Source organism: Capricornis sumatraensis, chromosome 11 (genome assembly GCF_032405125.1).
Source record: "Capricornis sumatraensis isolate serow.1 chromosome 11, serow.2, whole genome shotgun sequence".
NCBI classification, from domain to species: Eukaryota; Metazoa; Chordata; class Mammalia; order Artiodactyla; family Bovidae; genus Capricornis; species Capricornis sumatraensis.
Window position 1 is genome coordinate 16,245,961 of NC_091079.1, and position 20,512 is coordinate 16,266,472.

Genomic DNA, 20,512 nt, shown 5'->3' on the forward strand with positions numbered 1-20,512 from the left:
TAACAAACTGTGGAAAGTTCTTAAAGAGATAGGAATACTAAACCATCTTACCTGGCTTCTGATAAACCTTTATGCAGATCAAGAAACAACAGTTAGAATCCTGTATTGAACAACTGAATGGTTCAGGGTTGAGACAGGAGTACCACAAGGCTGTCTGCTGTCACCCTGTTTGTTTAACCTATATGCTGAGCACATCATGAGAAATCCCAGGCTGGATGAGTTACAAGCTGGAATCAAAGTCAACAACCTCAGATATTTGGATGATATCATTCTAATGGCAGACAATGAAGAGGAACTAAAGAGCCCTAGATGACGGTGAAGAAGGGAAAGGAAAGAGCTGGCTTAAGGCTAAATGTTATAAAAAACTAAAATGGCATCTGGCCCCATTACTTCATGGAAAATATAAGGTGAAAAGGTAGAAGCAGTGACAGATTTCCTCTTCTTGGAATCTAAAATCTCTGTGGATGATGAGTGCAGCCATGAAGTCAGAAGATGATTGCTTCTTAACAGAAAAGTGATGAGAAACCCAGACAGTGTGTTGAAAAATGGAGACATTACTCTGCCAACAAAGGTCCATATAGTCAAGGCAATGGTCTTCCCAGTAGTCACGGACAGTTGCAAAAGCTGGACCATCCACAGAGCATCAAAGAATTGGTGCCTTCAAACTGTGATGCTGGAGAAAACTCTTGAAAGTCCTTTGGACAGCAAGGAGATAAAACCAGTCAATCTTTAACAAAATCAACCCTGAATACTCATTGAAAGGACTGATCCTGAAGCTAAAGTTCCAGTAATTTGGCCACCTGATGTGAAGAGCCAATTCATTGGAAATGTCCTTAATTCTAGGAAAGATTGAGGGCAGGAGAAGAGGGTGTCAGAGTATGAGATTATTGGATGTCATCACTGATGTAATGGACACGAAATTGGGCAAACTCCAGGAGATGGTCAGAGAAAGGGAGGCCTGGCATGCTGAAGTCCATGAAGCCACAAAGAGTGGTACATGACTGGGAGACTGAACTATGTATGTGTATATATATATACATACATATACATAGTTACTTATATGTAGAGAGGAAATGTTCAGTCATTTGTACAAAGTCTACAGGAGTCTTCAGTCTGCCACAATTAGTCATATTACTTCTATATGCAAAATACTCTCAGCTACACTGAGGAGCCTGAAAGGTTCAAGTAAGGTTGCCATAATGCTTAAAGTCCTAGTTTCTGGTAAAATATCCAATTGAGGAAAACCTAAAATGCAGGTTGTCTTAATTCATAGATTTTTGAACTACAAGAACAAATCTTCTTACCCCTAAAGAGATAGCATAACCATAATAAATATTTCCATTCAAAACAGGAAGACTAGAAGGCACACAATTATTGCTCCAAGGCAGTTTAGAAAGCCTGTGAGATATACTTTTTATTTTTAATTTTGTTAGTGATGTATTAACTAGAGAACTAAAAGCAGATGCAATTCTAACAATTTTAAATTCTCATCTTGAGAATTTCTTTCTACTTCATTTAATTCACAGAAAATTAAAAGCAAAACTGGTTTAAAGTGTTTTATTAAAATTGCATTATTTGTGTAAAGAATAACCTTGTTCAGGGAATAAGGCTCAGATCCTGGCTCCTCATTCACCTCAGTTCATTCACGATTGCTACTCTTTTACAAATGATTTGCTGGATCAGAGTATTTATAAAACTTCAAATAAAAGAGTCTAAAATAATGTTATGGCAGACACAGATTCTTTATAATTTTGGATGTATTTTCTTTATGTTTAGAGATTTGCCTTTCAATAAACAGTACTATTTATATTTTTCCTCATCATTTAATCACTTAAATATATCAATAGATTTTTAAATGTTTTGTTTTTTTTTAATTTTTTTAATTTTTATTTATACTTTATTTTACTTTATAATAGTGTATTGGTTTTGCCATACATTGACATGAATCCGCCATGGGTGTACATGAGTTCCCAATCCTGAACCCCCCTCCCACCTCCCACTCCATATCATCTCCCTGGATCATCCTCGTGCAGCAGCCCCAAGCATCCTGTGTCCTGCATCAAACATAGACTGGTGATTCGTTTCTTACATGATAGTATACATGTTTCAATGCCATTCTCCCAAATCATCCCACCTTCTCCCTCTCCCTCAGAGTCCAAAAGTCTGCTCTACACTTCTGTGTCTCTTTTGCTGTCTTGCATACAGGGTCATCATTACCATCTTTCTAAATTCCATATATATGTGTTAATATACTGTATTGGTGTTTTTCTTTCTGGCTCACTTCGCTCTGTATAATCGGCTCCAGTTTCATCCATCTCATTAGAACTGATTCAAATGTATTCTTTTTAGTGGCTGAGTAATACTCTATTGTGTAAATGCTTTGTTTTTAAAAGGAGTTTTGAGATGGGGAGGGAGGTGGAATGGGGTTCAAGATAGGGAACACATGTACACCTGTGGCAGATTCATGTCAATGTATGGAAAAACCAATACAATATTGTAAAGTAATTAGCCTCCAAATCTATATTAAAAATAAAAAGTGAATTAAAAATAAGAAGAAGGAATAGGCTTTCTGCATACCCATTGCTTCCAAAAGTGCATACCCTCCCCCATTATAAAAATTATTCACCAGATTGTATAATTTTCACTGATAATAAACCTGCATTGATGCATCATAATTTCCCAAAGTATATGTTTATGATGCATCAATGTAGGTCTATTTTCAATAAAATAATATACAATCTGGTGAGTGATTTTTTAGTTAATTAATTTTGGTTGGAGGCTAATCACTTTACAATATTGTGGTGGTTTTGCCATATCTACATGAATCAGCCATGGGTGTACATGTGTCCTCTCATTCCTGAACCTCCCTTTCTCCTCTCTCCCCACTCCATCCCTCTGGGTTGTTCCAGAGCACCGGCTTTGAGTGCCTTGCTTCAGGCATTGAACATTTCACTGGTCATCTATTTTACATATGGTAATATACATGTTTCAATGCTATTTTCCCAAATTATCCCACCCTCACCTTCTCCCACAGAGACCAAAGGTCTGTTCTTTACATCTGTGTTTCTTTTGCCGTCTTGCATATAGGGTCCTCATTACCATCTTTCTAAATTCCATATATGTGCATTAATATATTGTATTGGTGTTTCTCTTTCTGACTTACTTTACTCTGTACAATAGGCTCCAGTTTCATCCATCTCATTAGAACTGATTCAAATGTGTTCTTTTTATAGCTGAATAATATTCCATTGTGTATATATAAGACAACTTCCTTATCCATTTGTCTGCTGATGGATATCTAGATTGCTTCCATGTCCTAGTTATTGTAAACAGTGCTGCAAAAGGGTCTCAAAGAGTCGGACATGACTGAGTGACTGAAAAACAACAGCAATCTTAGGGTTCACTCTTGTTATTTATTCAATGAGTTTGGACAAATACATACTAACATACCCATCATTATAATATCATGCAGAATATTTTCACTGACCTAGAAGTCTTCAGTGTTCTGCCTTTTCATTTCCCATGATCATCTCTGACAACCATATATCTGCCTCCATACTTTCAGCCTTTGGAGAAGGTCATATTGTTCAAACCATACAGTATGTAGACTTTCCAGATTGACTTTATTTTTCACGTGGTAATATGAATTTAATATACATCCATGTCCTTTAAATGGCTAGATAGCTAATTTATTTTTCGCACTAAATAGTCATCAATTGTCTACATGAATCACACTATTTATTTATTTACTTATGGACATCTTGGTTGCTTCCAAGTTTGGTAAATATGGATAAAAGTGCAGTAAACAGCAGAATGCAGGGTTTTATGTAGATATAAGCTTTCAATCCTTTTTGAGTAAATATCAAGAATGTGATTGCTGGATTATGTAGTTAAGAGTGTTTTTCATTTTGTATGGAACAACAAATTGTCCTCTGGAATGGCTGTGAAATTTTGCTTCCCACCATCAGTGTATAGATAACCTTAATCTATATATTTCTGTTGCTCCACTTCCTCAACAGCAACTGGTGCTGTCAGTGCTCCAGATTTTGGCCATTCTAATACGTATGTAATGGTATCTCATTGTTAAAATTTTGTTTTTCACAGATGACATAGAATGTGGAACACTTTTTCATGTGCTTATTTGCTATATCTTATTTTACAAAGAGTCTCTTCAGATTTATAACTATTCTAATACATATATCAGATCAATTCAGTTCAGTTCAGTTCAGTCGCTCAGTCGTGTCCAACTCTTTGCGACCCCATGAATCGCAGCACGCCAGGCCTCCCTGTCCATCACCAACCCCTGGAGTTCACTGAGATTTGAGTCCATCAAGTCAGTGCTGCCATCCAGCCATCTCATCCTCTGTCGTCCCCTTCTCCTCCTGTCCCCAATCCCCCCTCCCCCCACCCACGCCCCCGCCAGCATCAGAGTTTTTTCTAATGAGTCAACTCTTCACATGAGGTGGCCAAAGTACTGGAGTTTCAGCTTTAGCATCATTCCTTCCAATGAACACCCAGGACTGATCTCCTTTAGAATGGACTGGATGGATCTCCTTGCAGTCCATGGGATTTTCAAGAGTCTTCTCCAACACCACAGTTCAAAATCATCAATTCTTCGGTGCTCAGCTTTCTTCACAGTCCAACTGTCACTTCCATGCATGACCACTGGAAAAACCATAGCCTTGACTAGATGGACCTTTGTTGGTAAAGTAATGTCTCTGCTTTTGAATATGCTATCTAGGTTGATCATAACTTTCCTTCCAAGGAGTAAGTGTCTTTTAATTTCATGGCTGCAATCACCATCTACAGTGATTTTGGAGCCCAAAATAATAAAATCTGACATTGTTTCCACTGTTTCCCTGTCTATTTCCCATGAAGTAATGGGACCAGATGCCATGATCATGAACTCCTTATTGCCAAATTCAGACTTAAATTGAGGAAAGTAGGGAAAAGCACTAGACCATTCAGGTATGATCTAAATCAAATCCTTTATGATTATACAGTGGAAGTGAGAAATAGATTTAAGGGTCTAGATCTGATAGATAGAGTACCTGATGAACTATGGACTGAGGTTTGTGACATTGTACAGGAGACTGGGATCATGATCATCACCAAGGAAAATAAATGCAAAAAAGCAAAATTGCTGTCTAGGGAGGCCTTACAAATAGCTGTGAAAAGAAGGGAAGTGAAAAGCAAAGGAAAAAGGGAGATATAAACTTCTAAATGCAGAGTTCCAAAGACTAGCAAGAAGAAATAAGAAAGCTTTCTACAGAGATCAATGCAAAGAAATAGAGGGAAAAAAACAGAAAGGGAAAGACTAGAGATCTCTTCAACAAAATTAGAGATACCAAGGGAACATTTCATGCAAAGATGGGCTCAATAAAAGATGGAAATGGTATGGACCTAACAGAAGCAGAAGATATTAAGAAGAGGTGGCAAGAATACACAGAAGAACTGTACAAAAAAGATCTTCATGACCAAGATAGTCACAATGGTGTGATCACTGACCTAGAGCCAGACATCCTGAAATGTGAAGTCAAGTGGGCCTTAGAAAGCATCCTATGAACAAATCCAGTGGTGGTGATGGCATTCCAGTTGAGCTATTTCAAATCTTGAAAGATTTTTGACCTAAGATGTGACAAACCTTGGAGATTATTCCGTGTGCACTTGAATAGTGAAATCTATTATTTTTGAATGAAATGCCCTGTAGGTATCAAGTAAGTCCAACTGATCTAATGCATTGCTTAAAGCTGTGTTTCCTTGTTAATTTCCTGTTTGGATGATTCTCTCCATTAGTGTGAGTGGAGTATTAAAATCCCCTTCTATTTTTTATGTTGCTATCTATTTCCCCTTTAATAGCTGTTAGCATTTGCTTTATGTATTGAGGTACTCCTATTTTGGGTACATATATATTTATAATTGTTTATCTTCTTGGATTAACCCCTTCATCATTATGTGGCATCCTTCCTTATCTCTTGTAAAGTCTTTATTTAAAATCTATTTTGTGTGATATGACTATTTCTATTACTGATTTCATTTGATTTATGTTTGAATAGAATATAATTTTCCAGCTCCTCATTTTCAGTCTGTATGCGGCCCTAGGTTTGAGGTGGATCTTATAGCATATATAGGGGTTTTATATTTATATCCTTTCAGCCAATCTGTGTCTTTTCGTTGGAACATTTAGTCCATTTACTTATAAGGTAATTATTAATACATATAATCCTATTGCATTTACTTTATTGTTTTGGGCTTGTTTTTGTAGGCCTTTTCTTTGACTTGTGTTTCTGTTTAGAGAAGTTCCTTTAGTATTTGTTGTAAAATTGGTTTGGTGGTGTTGAATTTTCTTAAATTTTGCTTGTCTGTAAAGGTTTAGATTTCTCCTTTGTATGTGAATGAGATTCTTGCTGAATAGAGTAATCTTGATTGCAGTTTCTTTTTTTTTTTTTCCTTTTATCACTTTAAGTATATCAGGCCACTCCATTCTGGCCAGCAGAGTTTCTGTTGAAAAATAAGCTGTTAGCCTTATGGGGTTTCCTTTGTGTGTTATTTGTCGGTTTTCCCTTGCTGCATTTAATATCTGTTCTATGTGTTTAATTTTTGTTAGTTGATTAATATGCGTCTTGCCATGCTTCTCCTTGGACTTATCATGTATGAGACTCTGGTCTTCCTAGATTAGTGGTTATTTCCTTTCTCATTTTGAGGAAGTTTTTGATTATAATATCCTTAAATATTTTCTCATACACTCTCTTTTGGTCTGCTTCTTCTGCGACATCTATGATTTGAATTTTAGGGGTGCTTAATGTTGTCTCAGAAGTCTTAGAGACTGACCTTATTATTTTTCATTCTTTTTTTTCTTTGTTCTGCTCTGTTTTTGTTATTTACACCATTTTATATTTTAATTCATTTATCCATTTTTGCATCAGGTATTCTGCTATTTTTCCCCTCTAATTTATTTTTAATCTCAATTATTTTGTTGTCCATTATTAATTGTTTATTACTTAGTGTTTCTAAGTGGTTCATAAACATTTCTTGTGGCACCCTTGGCAGAGACAGTTCACTTGGGCTCGCAAGAAGATATGGGCAAACACCCATGGCTGCTCACAACTTAGTGGTAACTATCATCCCTGGGACTAAGACCATAGCAGCCCCCTGCATTCCACCTCTGTCACTTGAGCTGGCCTCTATATCTCTAAAGCCACAGACAGTGGTTCACTTGCCCTGCTTTTGTATTTGCTAAGGTGCAGTCCTTTGTTCTGTGAGCACACATCACTAAAATTTTTCTGTGGGAATAATATTTTGTCCCCATGGTGGGCCCAGGCTTTTCCTTGGACTCTCTCCACTGTGTCACACTAGCCACCTCAAATTATCTTCATAGCAGTTAATCCCAGTCCTCTCCTTGAGGTTTGACCCCCAAAGCCTGAGCCTCAGCACCTAGCCCCCACTCAGTGTGATGGACACAGTGTGTGAGCCACGTCTCCACTGGGAAATGCCATTTGACAAGATCTCTGTGGGGAATGTTCTCCATTTTGTTTTCAGAGCACCTGCCACTACACTTCCCTTTGAAATCCTGAAGCTCACTCCTCATCTTACCTGTGAGGGAGTTCCCTAGTGTATGGAAACTTTCCCCCTTCATGACTGCCTTCCTAGGGTGAGGGTTCCCATCCCCAAATTCTTTGTTTCCATTTTTATCATTATCTTTTGTCCTACCTCATTTTGAGGAGGTTGGTTTACCTTTTTAGAAGTCTGGAGTACTCTGCCAGTGTTCAGAAGATGTTCTGTAGGAGTTTTCCACATGCAAATGAGTTCTTGATGCATATGTGGTGGTGGTGGTGGTGGTGGGGAGATCTCCTTATCTTATTCCTCCACCATCTTGAGTGTCTCCAAACTAGTATACCTTTAATTCATGATCCTGAATCACTCTGCAATGAACCCAAGTTTTGTACTTTAATTAATATGACAAGGTATACTCAGTAATGATGCTACTATTCCTAACAATATGACTTTGACTAAATTTTAGCATATTCTTGTTTTATGTATTCTTTAAGTGCTTTTGAAGAATATATTTTATTTCTATATTTAATGTTCCTGCTAGCTTTATACACAATTGACCCTCTACTGTTCCTATATATCTGTCTTTAACCAGTAAGATTTTTCCTTTCATAATGTTCTGATTTCTAATTTGGTCCTTTTCTTTTCTGGTTACAGAAGTTCTTTAACATATCTCATAAGATCAGCCTTGGCTGTTCCACTGGCATTTGTGACCAGGTCCTTGCATGGCAGCCTTCATGTTCTAGGGGTATGGGCTTCTTATGGCCCACTGAAAATCAGGAATTTCATAACTCAGTATTGAGTAAGAATGAGAGAGATGATTAAATAATGAATTAATACATAAACACTTCATTAAAGGAAGTGAATGGATAAATTGACTTGAGGCTTTGAATTAATTCAAATTCAGAGTACACTGACATTTTCCTAATGGTTTTGATACTTTTTTGTTATACAGATGGACATAATGTCATTTCAATCTCATTTGGAAAATTTTCTAATACTAAATTTTTATCCTCATATTTTTTCTCTTCAGTTGTGTCATATTTTTCTACCTCTATTTCCCACCCATATACCAAAATGTGTATGGTTCTTGGTACAATTGTTGGAATTTGTTAGAGGATGTGATGGGATTTATGTTTCTACTAAATATGAATGAGATTACATATGAGTCCAATTTGTAAATCCAAAAAAGTTAGCTTAGGTACCTAACACAATCAGCCTAGTGCTGTATTGTCATAGATTTTTGGCAGTTTTCACCCAAATAAGACAAAAAAAAAAAAAATACAGAATACATTTTATTTTTTTTTATTTTTTGTGTGTTAGAAATTATTTTTTTAATTTAATTTAATTTATTTATTTATTTATTTATTTTTAATTTTAAAATCTTTAATTCTTACATGTGTTGCCAAACATGAACCCCCCTCCCACCTCCCTCCCCATAACATCTCTGTGGGTCATCCCCATGCACCAGCCCCAAGCATGCTGTATCCTGCGTCAGACATAGACTGGCGATTCAATTCTTACATAATAGTATACATGATAGAATGCCATTCTCCCAAATCATCCCACCCTCTCCCTCCCCCTCTGAGTCCAAAAGTCCGTTATACACTGCTGTGTCTTTTTTCCTGTCTTGCATACAGGGTCGTCATTACTATCTTTCTAAATTCCATATATATGTGTTAGTATACTGTATTGGTGTTTTTCTTTCTGGCTTACTTCACTCTGTATAATCGGCTCCAGTTTCATCCATCTCATCAGAACTGATTCAAATGAATTCTTTTTAACGGCTGAGTAATACTCCACTGTGTACATGTACCAAAGCTTTCTTATCCATTCATCTGCTGATGGACATCTAGGTTGTTTCCATGTCCTGGCTATTATAAACAGTGCTGCGATGAACATTGGGGTACATGTGTCTCTTTCAATTCTGGTTTCCTCAGTGTGTATGCCCAGCAGTGGGATTGCTGGGTCATAAGGTAGTTCTATTTGCAATTTTTAAGGAATCTCCACACTGTTCTCCATAGTGGCTGTACTAGTTTGCATTCCCACCAACAGTGTAGGAGGGTTCCCTTTTCTCCACACCCTCTCCAGCATTTATTGCTTGCAGATTTTTGGATCGCAGCCATTCTGACTGGTGTGAAGTGGTACCTCATTGTGGTTTTGGAACTGGAGGGATCAACTTGCCTGACTTCAGGCTCTACTACAAAGCCACAGTCATCAAAACAGTATGGTACTGGCACAAAGACAGACATATAGATCAATGGAACAAAATAGAAAGCCCAGAGATAAATCTACACACATATGGTCACCTTATCTTTGACAAAGGAGGCAAGAATATACAATGGAGTAAAGACAATCTCTTTAACAAGTGGTGCTGGGAAAACTGGTCAACCACTTGTAAAAGAATGAAACTAGATCACTTTCTAACACCGCACACAAAGATAAACTCAAAATGGATTAAAGATCTAAATGTAAGACCAGAAACTATAAAACTCCTAGAGGAGAACATAGGCAAAACACTCTCTGACATAAATCACAGCAGAATCCTCTATGATCCACCTCCCAGAATTCTGGAAATAAAAGCAAAAATAAACAAATTTAATTAAAATTAAAATTAAATCTAATTAAAATTAAAAGCTTCTGCACAACAAAGGAAAATATAAGCAAGGTGAAAAGACAGCCTTCTGAATGGGAGAAAATAATAGCAAAAGAAGCAACTGACTAACAACTAATCTCAAAAATATACAAGCAACTTATGCAGCTCAATTCCAGAAAAATAAACGACCCAATTAAAAAATGGGCCAAAGAACTAAATAGACATTTCTCCAAAGAAGACATACGGATGGCTAACAAACACATGAAAAGATGCTCAACATCACTCATTATCAGAGAAATGCAAATCAGAATACATTTTAAATCTTACAGTACCATACCTTGAAAAGTACAGGAATATAGTAGAACAGGGTCTTCCCTTGTTGCTCAGGGGTAAAGAATCTGCCCGGTATGCAGGAGATACAGGTTTGATCCCTGGACCAAGGACATTTCCTGAGGAAGCTAATGGCAACCCACTGTAGTATTATTGCCTGGTAAATCTCATATACTTAGGAGTCTGGCAGGCTGCAGTCCATGAGGTTGAAAAAGAATCTGACACAACTTAACAATAAAACAGCAACAATAACGACACGACAGCTCACATACAGGGGCTGGCATCAAGTGAACAGGCAAGAAGAGTTACTGACTGGAGGAGCCAGAGGAGGTAGAAGATGGGGGAGTTGAAGGATCATCAGCAATATGAGAAGAAGGGGAAACTGCAATTTCACTCACATCTTACATTGATGGCACAGGGTCTGGTTCCTTGCCAAATTCAATTTTATCTGCCCTCTTATGTAACTGATCCAGTGATTTCTGGGTAGCAGCTTTTATTAATTTTTTTCCCCTCATCTTAAATAACATGTAGCACTGGATTGCATTCTGAGTGGCTGCTGCAAACCTCATGTACCAGTCTATGTTTGTATCCTGTGCCTCAACAACAAATAATGCCTCTTCTAAGAAAGAAAATCCCCTTTTTATTTCCTGTATTATGAATCTCTTCAGTTCTTTGATTACTTCTTCCTTTTGTCTCTATTGATCCATTCTCTGGACTTCAAATTCCATCAGGTCTCCATTAATAAGTTCCTTGTGTTGCACAGCTATAAACTCAGTGAAGCTGTCTCTTGAAAATCTAGTTCCAGCTTATACACAAAAGCACAGCCACTTATAGAGGGTGAACTCACCTGAAAATGTACACCAGATATATCAATTGACTTATGCTATTAGAAGTGAGAATGTATGTCAACAACTGAAGTTTCACATAGAGGGGAATTACTATATTTGAATTAGTGGAATAAATTCATTCACTGCAAACGCCACGGCCTTCACATTTCTGATCATGAGTATGTAGAATTGGAAGCTCATAATTAACTTAGGATAATTTTAATGTATTCAAGTCAATATTGCAGTGTTTCCATGTCACAACATGGGCAGAAGTGAAGTAATTCTCAACTGTACTGAAAGGCAACTAGGCTGATGAGCACTCCATCTGTTGATGGACTCCAGTTCTAATTATTCCCTGCATAGTAGTCAGGGAGGATTTTTCATACTTCAGGTTTTTCATAGCATTACCCATGTTGTGCAGTTTAGTCCATATCAGTCATTCAGTCGTGTCTGACTCCTTGTGACTCCATGGAGTGTAGCAATGCATACCTCTCTGTCCATAACCAACTCCTGGAGTATACCCAAACTCATATCCATCAAGTTGATGATGCAATCCAACCATCTCATCCCTCTGTCTTCCCCTTCTTCTCTTGCCTTCACTCTTTCCCAGATTCAGGGTCTTTTCCAATGAGTCAGTTCTTTGCATGAGGTGGCCAAAGTACTGGAGTTTCAGCTTTAGCATCATTCCTTCCAAAGAAATCCCCAGGGATGATCTCGTTCAGAATGGATTGGTTGGATCTCCTTGAAGTCCACGGGACTCTCAAGAGTCTTCTCCAACACCACAGTTCAAAAGCATAAATTCATCAGTGCTCAGTTTTGTTTACAGTGCAACTCTCACATCCATACGTGAGCACTGGAGAAGCCATAGCCTTGACTAGATGGACCTTTGTTGGCAAAGTAATGTCTCTTCTTTTTAATATGTTGTCTAGGTTCATCATAGTTTTCTTTCCAAGGAGTAAGTGTCTTTTATTTTCATGGCTGCAATCACCATCTGAAGCTATTTTGTAGCCCCCAAAAAACAAAATCTGCCATTGTTTCCACTATTTCCCCATCTTTTTGTCATGAAGAGACAGAACCAGTGGTAATGATCTTTGTATTTTGAATGTTGAGCTTTACGTCAACTTTTTCACTCTCGTCTTTCACTATCATCAAGAGACTCTTCCTTTCTTCAATTTGTGCCATAAGGTTGGTATCATCTGCATATCTGATGTTACTGATATTTCTCCCAGCAATCTTGATTCCAGCTTGTGCTTCCTCCAGCCCAGCATTTCTCACAATGTACTGTGCATATAAGTTAAATAAGCAGGGTGACAATATACAGCCATGACATACTCCATTTCCTATTTAGAACCAGTCTGTTGTTCCATTCCCAGTTCTAACTGTTGCTTCTAACTGCTGCATATAGATTTCTCAAGAGGCAGCTCAGGTGGTCTGGTAATTCCATCTCTTTCAGAATTTTCCACAGTTTATTGTGATCGACACAAAGTCTTTGGCATAGTCAATAAAGCAAAAGTAGATGTTTTTCTAAGGCAATGGCACCCCACTCCAGTACTCTTGCCTGCAAAATCCCATGGACGGAGGAGCCTGGTAGGCTACAGTCCATGGTGTTGAGAAGAGTCAGACATAACTGAGCAACTTCACTTTCACTTTTCACTTTCATGCACTGGAGAAGGAAATGGAAACCCACTCCAGTGTTTTTGCCTGGAGAATTCCAGGGATGGGGGAGTTTGGTGGACTGTTGTCTATGGGGTCGCACAGAGTTGGACACTACTGAAGTAACTTAGCAGCAGCAGCAGCAGATATTTTTCTGGAATTCTTACTTTTTCGATAATCCAGTGGATGTTGGCAAGTTGACCTCTGGTTTCTCTGCTTTTTGTAAAACCAACTTGAACATCTGGAAGTGCATGGTTCACATATTGTTGAAACCTGGCTTGGAGACTTTTGAGCATTACTTTACTAGCGTGTGAGATGAGTGCAATTGTGCAGTAGTTTGAGCATTCTTTGGTACTGACTTTCCTTGGGACTGGAACGAAAACTGACCTTTTTAAGTTCTGTTGCCACTGCTGAGTTTTCCATTATTTGGTGGCATATTGAGTGCAATACTTTCACTGCATCATCTTTTAAGATTTTAAATAGCATAACTGGAATTCTGTCACCTCCACTAGCTTTATCTATAGTAATGCTTCTTAAAGACCACTTGACTTCATATTCTAGGACCTATGGCTCTAGGTGAGTGATCACACCATCGTGATTATCTATGTCATGGAGATATTTTTTGTACAGTTCTTCTGTGTATTCTTGCCACCTCTTCTTAATATCTTCTGCTTCTGTTAGGTCCATACCATTTCTGTTCTTTATTGAGCCCATCTTTGCATGAAATGTTCCCTTGGTGCTCAGTTTTTTCAGTTCTTGTTTTTATTTTCTTGAAGAGATTTATAGTCTTTTCCATTCTATTGTTTCTCTCTATTTCTTTGCACTGATCACTGAGGAAGGTTTTCTTATCTCTCCTTGCTATTCCTTGGATTTCTGCATTCAAATGGGTATATATTTCCTTTACTTTTTGCTTCCCTACTTTCCACAGCTGTTTGTAAGGCCTCCTCAGACAGCCTTTTTGATTTTTTGTATTTATTTTGCTTGGGGATGGCCTTGATCCCTTTCTCCTGTAGAGTGTCATGAACCTCTGCCCATAGTTCATCAGGCACTCTTTCTATCAGACCTAGTCCCTTAAATCTATTTCTCACTTCAACTTTATAACTTTAAAGGATTTTATTTAGATCATACCTCTATGGTCTAGTGATTTTCCCTACATTCTTCAATTTAATTCTGAACTTGGAAATAGGGAGTTCATGATCTGAGCCACAGTCAGCTGCTGGTCTTGTTTTTGCTGACTGTATATAACTTCTCAGTCTTTGGCTATAAAGATTTACAATATTGTTAATTAGCAGAAAAGTCATTATTTCCAATTTATAAAAAGTATCATGTTTTATTTTTCCATTCAAAGAGCAAATATTCATATTAGTTCTGCTTCCTCTTAGTCCCAATGTCCACTTAAAGTTTTCAGATAAGTTTATTTTTTAAGATGCTAGTGCATTTAAGTTTTTTGTCTCTTCAGTGATATATTCCATTACTACAAGTAACTGAATTTCTATCTGGGAATTATTTAGTCTGCAAGCAATTTTGCTTAATTATAATGCACAATAAGTAAATAAATACTCCCCCAAAAAACAACTAAAACAAGTGTAATTGAAAAATGTGTGCAATTTCTTCCAAAACATCCTGATTTGAAATCTGAAGCAGTCTATTTGCTAAGGGTTTTTGATATATATGTAGGAGTGACTATAAAGCAAGCTGTGTTAAAATTTGGATTTTAAGTACTTTTATAATGACTGCAAGGAGATCCAATCAGTCCATTCTAAAGGAGATCAGCCCTGGGATTTCTTTGGAAGGAATTATGCTAAAGCTGAAACTCCAGTACTTTGGCCATCTCATGTGAAGAGTCAACTCACTGCAAAAGACTCTGATGCTGGGAGGGATTGGGGGCAGGAGAAGGGGACAACAGAGGATGAGATGGCTGGATGGCATCACTGACTCTATGGAAGGGAGTTTGAGTGAACTCAGGTGGTTGCTGATGGACAGGGAGGCCTGGGATGCTGCGATTCATGGGGTCTCAAAGAGTCAGACACGACTGGGCAACTGTTCTGATCTGATTTGATAGTGAATCAAAAAATAAAGAATGCAGTCCATAGTGATGATGAATTATAACGAGATAAGAAATGATTCCATATGTATCCATTATTTACCTTGCATTATTTTAGAATCAGTGTTATTTCTATGGTCTGTATTAGGATGATTGTAATTCAGTTGATTTTTTCTTTATGTGTTAAATGAATTACAAACGAACACATATTCAACAGTTTCAGAAAATTTAACCACCAAAACTATATTTTCAAAATCAGGAAATGCTCTGACAGTCTGGATGTACAATTCAGTTTAATTTGGGTTAGTAAGAATCTACAATAAAATATTTCATTAGTAACATACTAAAACTTTTATTATTTAGAAATTCACAGGAAATAATTTATATATTTAATCATTTCATATTAAACAAGTCTGAAATAGGATAATACCTTATTAAAATGTTACTCTTTTACTCGATAATATCTATTAGTAGTTAGATAATAAGACATATTGACCTCTTTACCTCCAAAAATATGCACAAAGAATGGCTCATCACTTTCTCTTCTTTTTTTTTTTTTTTTCTGACAAAATTATAATCTAATCAGAAGGACAAATCAGCTAAGCCCACATTATGAAGACATTTTGTTAAATATTTGATGGGTACTTTTCCAAAGTATGAAGGTTATGAAAAACAAGGAAAGACTGGGAAATCGTCATAAACTGAAGGAGACTAAAGAGGTACAATAGCTAAATTCAATGTGGTAATGTGCAATGGATACTGGAATAAAAAGGAAAAAAAAATTGGAAATATCCAAATATAATTTATAATGCAGTTAGCAGCATCATGTAGTGTGTTGTGCTTACTTGTTCTGTCCTGTCTGACACTTTGTGACTCCCCGGGCTGTAGCCCACCAGGCTCCTATGTCCATGGGAAATCTCCAGGCAAGAATACTGGAGTGGGTTGTCTTGCCTTCATCCGAGGTATCTTCCCAACCCAGGGATGAAACATTAATTGTTAGTTTTGATAACTGTATCGGGGTATACAAGATGAAAAAAAGAAATGAAGGACAGAAGGAAGGGAGGCGATACGAAGAAACAAATAAAATAGAGGGCCTAGAGCAAACAGAGACAAAGCAGGGATAGGAGCATACATATATATAATTGAGCTTTACATTTATTAGTGAATGCAGGCACACAGAAACAAGCTTAAGGAGTGATAATAGCCCAGTTTTTTCAGTTCTTGTAAAACAAGCTATGTCAAACTTAAAAGTGTAAATATACTTTACACATTCACCTAAATTCCCATGAATATAAAATATTTAAACATTATTTTCTTAGTTTTTCTTTTAATATAATAAAATTATTTCCCTATTTCTCCTCAGTATTTATAGAGTCAGAGGACTGATGTATTTATTAGACTTTAAGATATAGCTGTAAACTGAGATAAGTTGCTTCCCAGATACAAATTTAATATTTTTTTTTCTTCAGGTTCATCATATACTTAATCATGGATTATGTTCTGATAGAATGAATTTACATTGATGACTTGTCAACATGGTATGCTTGATCTTAGATTTGCTGAAAGAGTCAGACCTACTGGTCCTTGAAAACTATGTGAGGTATTTACTGTGAGACATTTACATTAGTAAAACACATCATTACATTTCCAGATCATCATGTAACAAATGAAGAAGTAATCAACTGTATCTTTACTTTTATCAATTAAGATACATATCAACATTCCCAACTTTCAAATTTAATGAACACAGCACAAATAATTTTATATGTATGTGAAAAATGAGCTATATATGCTCCTTGGTTTTGTAAAATTCATCTAAGTGCCCCTCTGCCTTTTGGCAAACCTTACTTAAATCAAAACTTAAATGGAAAAACAATCATGTCGAAAGGCTCCTTCTGATGTCGATATTCAGTCATTTTAATCTGTGTGTGTCTGGGTTGTCAAATTTGAAGAATGAAGCAAGCAGAGCTGACTTTGTTCCTCAGCACTGCTTCAACATAAGAAAACCCAGTCCTACATTTTGAAGATGTTCACAGATATGATTTGGGAGGAAAACAAACTTTAATGCTTAAAAACAAGTTTGAGAAATCACTCATAAAATCATATAACCTTACTTCCAGGTAGAAAAATAAAAGTCTTAGATGAAAAACGATATACCAAATATTATCTGTTTGTCAGTGTTAGAACTATGAAACAAAATTTCTTTGACTCTCAATTTTGCACTCAATTGTCTTATAAATTCTAGAGTTCATCAGGTACATTTGCCTTTTACAAAAATCAGAAAAAGGTCCCTATAAAGAATCAATGTTATGAACTTAAATTTAGATGCGTGTTCTCCAAAAATTACAATTTTGATACAAGAAGACTAGAACAAAAATATTCTTACATAGAATCCATATTACCAGAAATATCTTTCTTACTGATTAATTAATTTTATTTTTAATAACCTATAGGAGTAAAAAAATTCCTGAGTCATAGAATAGGATGGTGAATAGGACAGTGAAGATTCACGTGCTTCTGAAGGTGGGGACAGACTAAATTTACATACAGAAATGTAAAACATAGAGTATGAGAAAAATAAAATTAAAAGAGTAGTAACTAATGAGTAATACTTATTAGTACTACTAAGAGTAGTATCTACACATACCTACAGTAACTGATGAACACCAAATGGTTTAGAGTAGATCTGGGCAGGAAGCTAAGAGAAGATAGACAACTGGCTAGTGTATTCTTGAGGAAGCCCCTTCTTTCCAAAGGAAAGAACAAAGCAGAAACCAGCTTGGTAGGATTGGACAGCAGTATAGTTAGAACCCTGAAAATAAGAAGAGTTCATGTACATGGAAGATGAGTCAGAGATATTGGCAAGCATCATAGTATGCAGGGTCATAGTGCTTAGATTTTGTTCTAAATTCAGTGAAAAGCTATCGGATAATTTTATGCAAAGTGATTGATATGATCTTTTAGATTTTAGAAAAATAATTATAAGATGGAAGATGGTTACAGTAACCATTCAGTGAGGGTGGATGTTGGTTGGAGATAAATGGTTGGATAAAGAAATGGCAATACAACTGAGAAAATTTTGAGGTCTCACCAAAAAGAACTCTTGATGGGTTTTATAAGATATATGACTCTTTATTTATATTTAGTGCCTATGCTAAACTATTTCTCACCTTGCTATTTAGGATAGCAAGATAACATGTGGAGAAGGAAATGGCAACCCACTCCAATACTCTTGCCTGGAAAATTCTGTGGGCGAAAATCCATGGGGTTGCAAAGAGTCAGACAAGGCTGAGGGACTTCACTTTCTCTTTCAAGATAACACAAACTTCTAGTCCAATGCTGTAAATATTGAAGAATATCAATTTACCTTGCCCATCTGTGATTTTTAGTTTTCATTTTGATTAAATGATTTCAATTTACGAATCATCTTATGGGTTTTGAAACTCTGACGACTAAACAGCCTTGACTATCTGACAGACTTCATTATATTGGTGAAATGGATCTATCTAACATTTAAACCAATCCAAACAGCTTAAGGGCTTCTCTTGTGGCTCAGCTGGTAAAGAACCTGCCTGCAATGCAGGAGGGTTGGGAAGATACCTTGGAGAAGGGAATGGCTACCTATTCCAGTATTCTGGCCTAGAGAACTTCATGGACTGTATAATCCATGTGTGGCAAAGAGTCAGACAGGACTGAATGACTTTTGCTTCATGTCAAACAGCTTAAAATTTCATAACAGCTCGAAATTTGTTTTGACCACTGTGTTGTCAGAGATTTTTGTAGACCAAGTCACATGGTACAATGCATTTCTCCATCTCTAAATCTTGTTGAATTTTTTTTTTTTTCTTCCTAGAGGAAAAGTTAAACAAACAGACAAGTTATAACTTTTTTTTTTTTTTTCCCTGCCCCACTGGGCAAAATGCAATTACCCAGAGAAGTACTAATCTTTTGAATTTTTGGTACATATCAGTTTACTTGCTGCCAATTTCTCATCTGAATTCAGTTCCTGGAACATTTCATACATTCAAAATTTATGGAAGAACTTAGATGAGCAAATGGCTATCTTCCTCATGCCCATCATCAAGAACAGGTAGTTACCTTAAGGCTGATTTTATTAGGGTTAGACTTTAGCCCACAGAATTAAGCAGTAAAATATAAAATTTACAGAAGTGGGAGTCTGACACAAAATTAATTAAAAAAAAAGTTTGCATTGTCTCTTTGAATATACAAAATTAAACAATAAAAGAGAAAATATGCAGAACTATAGTCTATATGCCAAGTATGTCTCAGTGTTTGTCCTTTATTTCAAAGAAACATTTGTATGGGATATTGCAGAGTAGAAAATAGACTGCCCTACTGTTTCTTTCTTTCTTTCTTTTTTTTTCCCCCACTGTTTCATTTGAAGAGTACATTCATTGTGCCAGAAGTGATTGACTTCAGTAAAGCTTTCACTTTTAGATATTTAACAATTCAGGATGCAAGAAGATTTGGTCAGGGTCCCTGAGTTCCTTTCATGAGTTCATTGTTACACTCTAGGTTTTACTCAAAAAAGAAAAAGAAAAAAAAGAAAAAAGACGCTGCCTTTACTTTAATTAGAGTGTATGAAATCTCTTGCATTTTACTGTAATGAAGTATAGCAGCAGACCAATAATTTGCTAGCATAATATTGAACTTACATTTACTAATATGTTGCAAAAGCCATCTGAGAAGAAAATAGAATTTCTTTAAGTATTCCAAAATTTCCTCTGGACTAAATCAGAGAACTGTATATGTGAAAAATCTATGCTTTATCAGTTGAATATTGGATGATCTTTGTCAAACTGTGTTTTAGAAAGTTGTCTCAGATACGGGAAAAGCAGTGTTTTTACCTCCTTCCTTCCTTACCATTTGAGCAAACAGATTTGCTGGATGGAGCTAATAAAGTATGGAAATTATAATGATTGAAATCATTAATATTGGCAAGAAAAAAGTCTATTTCTCTAATACATGATTTTTCAATAAAAGTGACATTGTCCCCCAAAGTGTTGAACATTGATTGGTTCTGGAAGACAAGAGGGAAAACAAAACTTGCTACTATATGCATAAATGAGAAAAGCACATACAGTGCAGTAGGTCACTTCAGTTGTATCTGACTCTTTGTGACCCTATGAATCATAGTCTGCCAGGCTCCTCTGTCCATTGGATTTTCTAGGCAAGAATATTGGGCTGGGTTGCCATTTCTTCCTCCAGGAGTTCTTCCCAACCCAGGAATCAAACCTGTGTCACTTAAGTCTCCTGCATTGGTTGGGGGGGTTCTTAATCCCCCAGCACCAACTGGGAAGTCAATGTATACAGTACATGAATAGATACACACTATATCTGTGTTATTAAAAATTAATAGAAGGGGCAATTAAAAAAAAAAAAAAAGAAAATTAGAAAAATGTGCAATTCCCTCCTTAAAGTGTTAATAACCAAAAAGAAGTGAGAAACACTGTTCTAACAAATACTTAAACCCAAGCAAACTAAAATAAC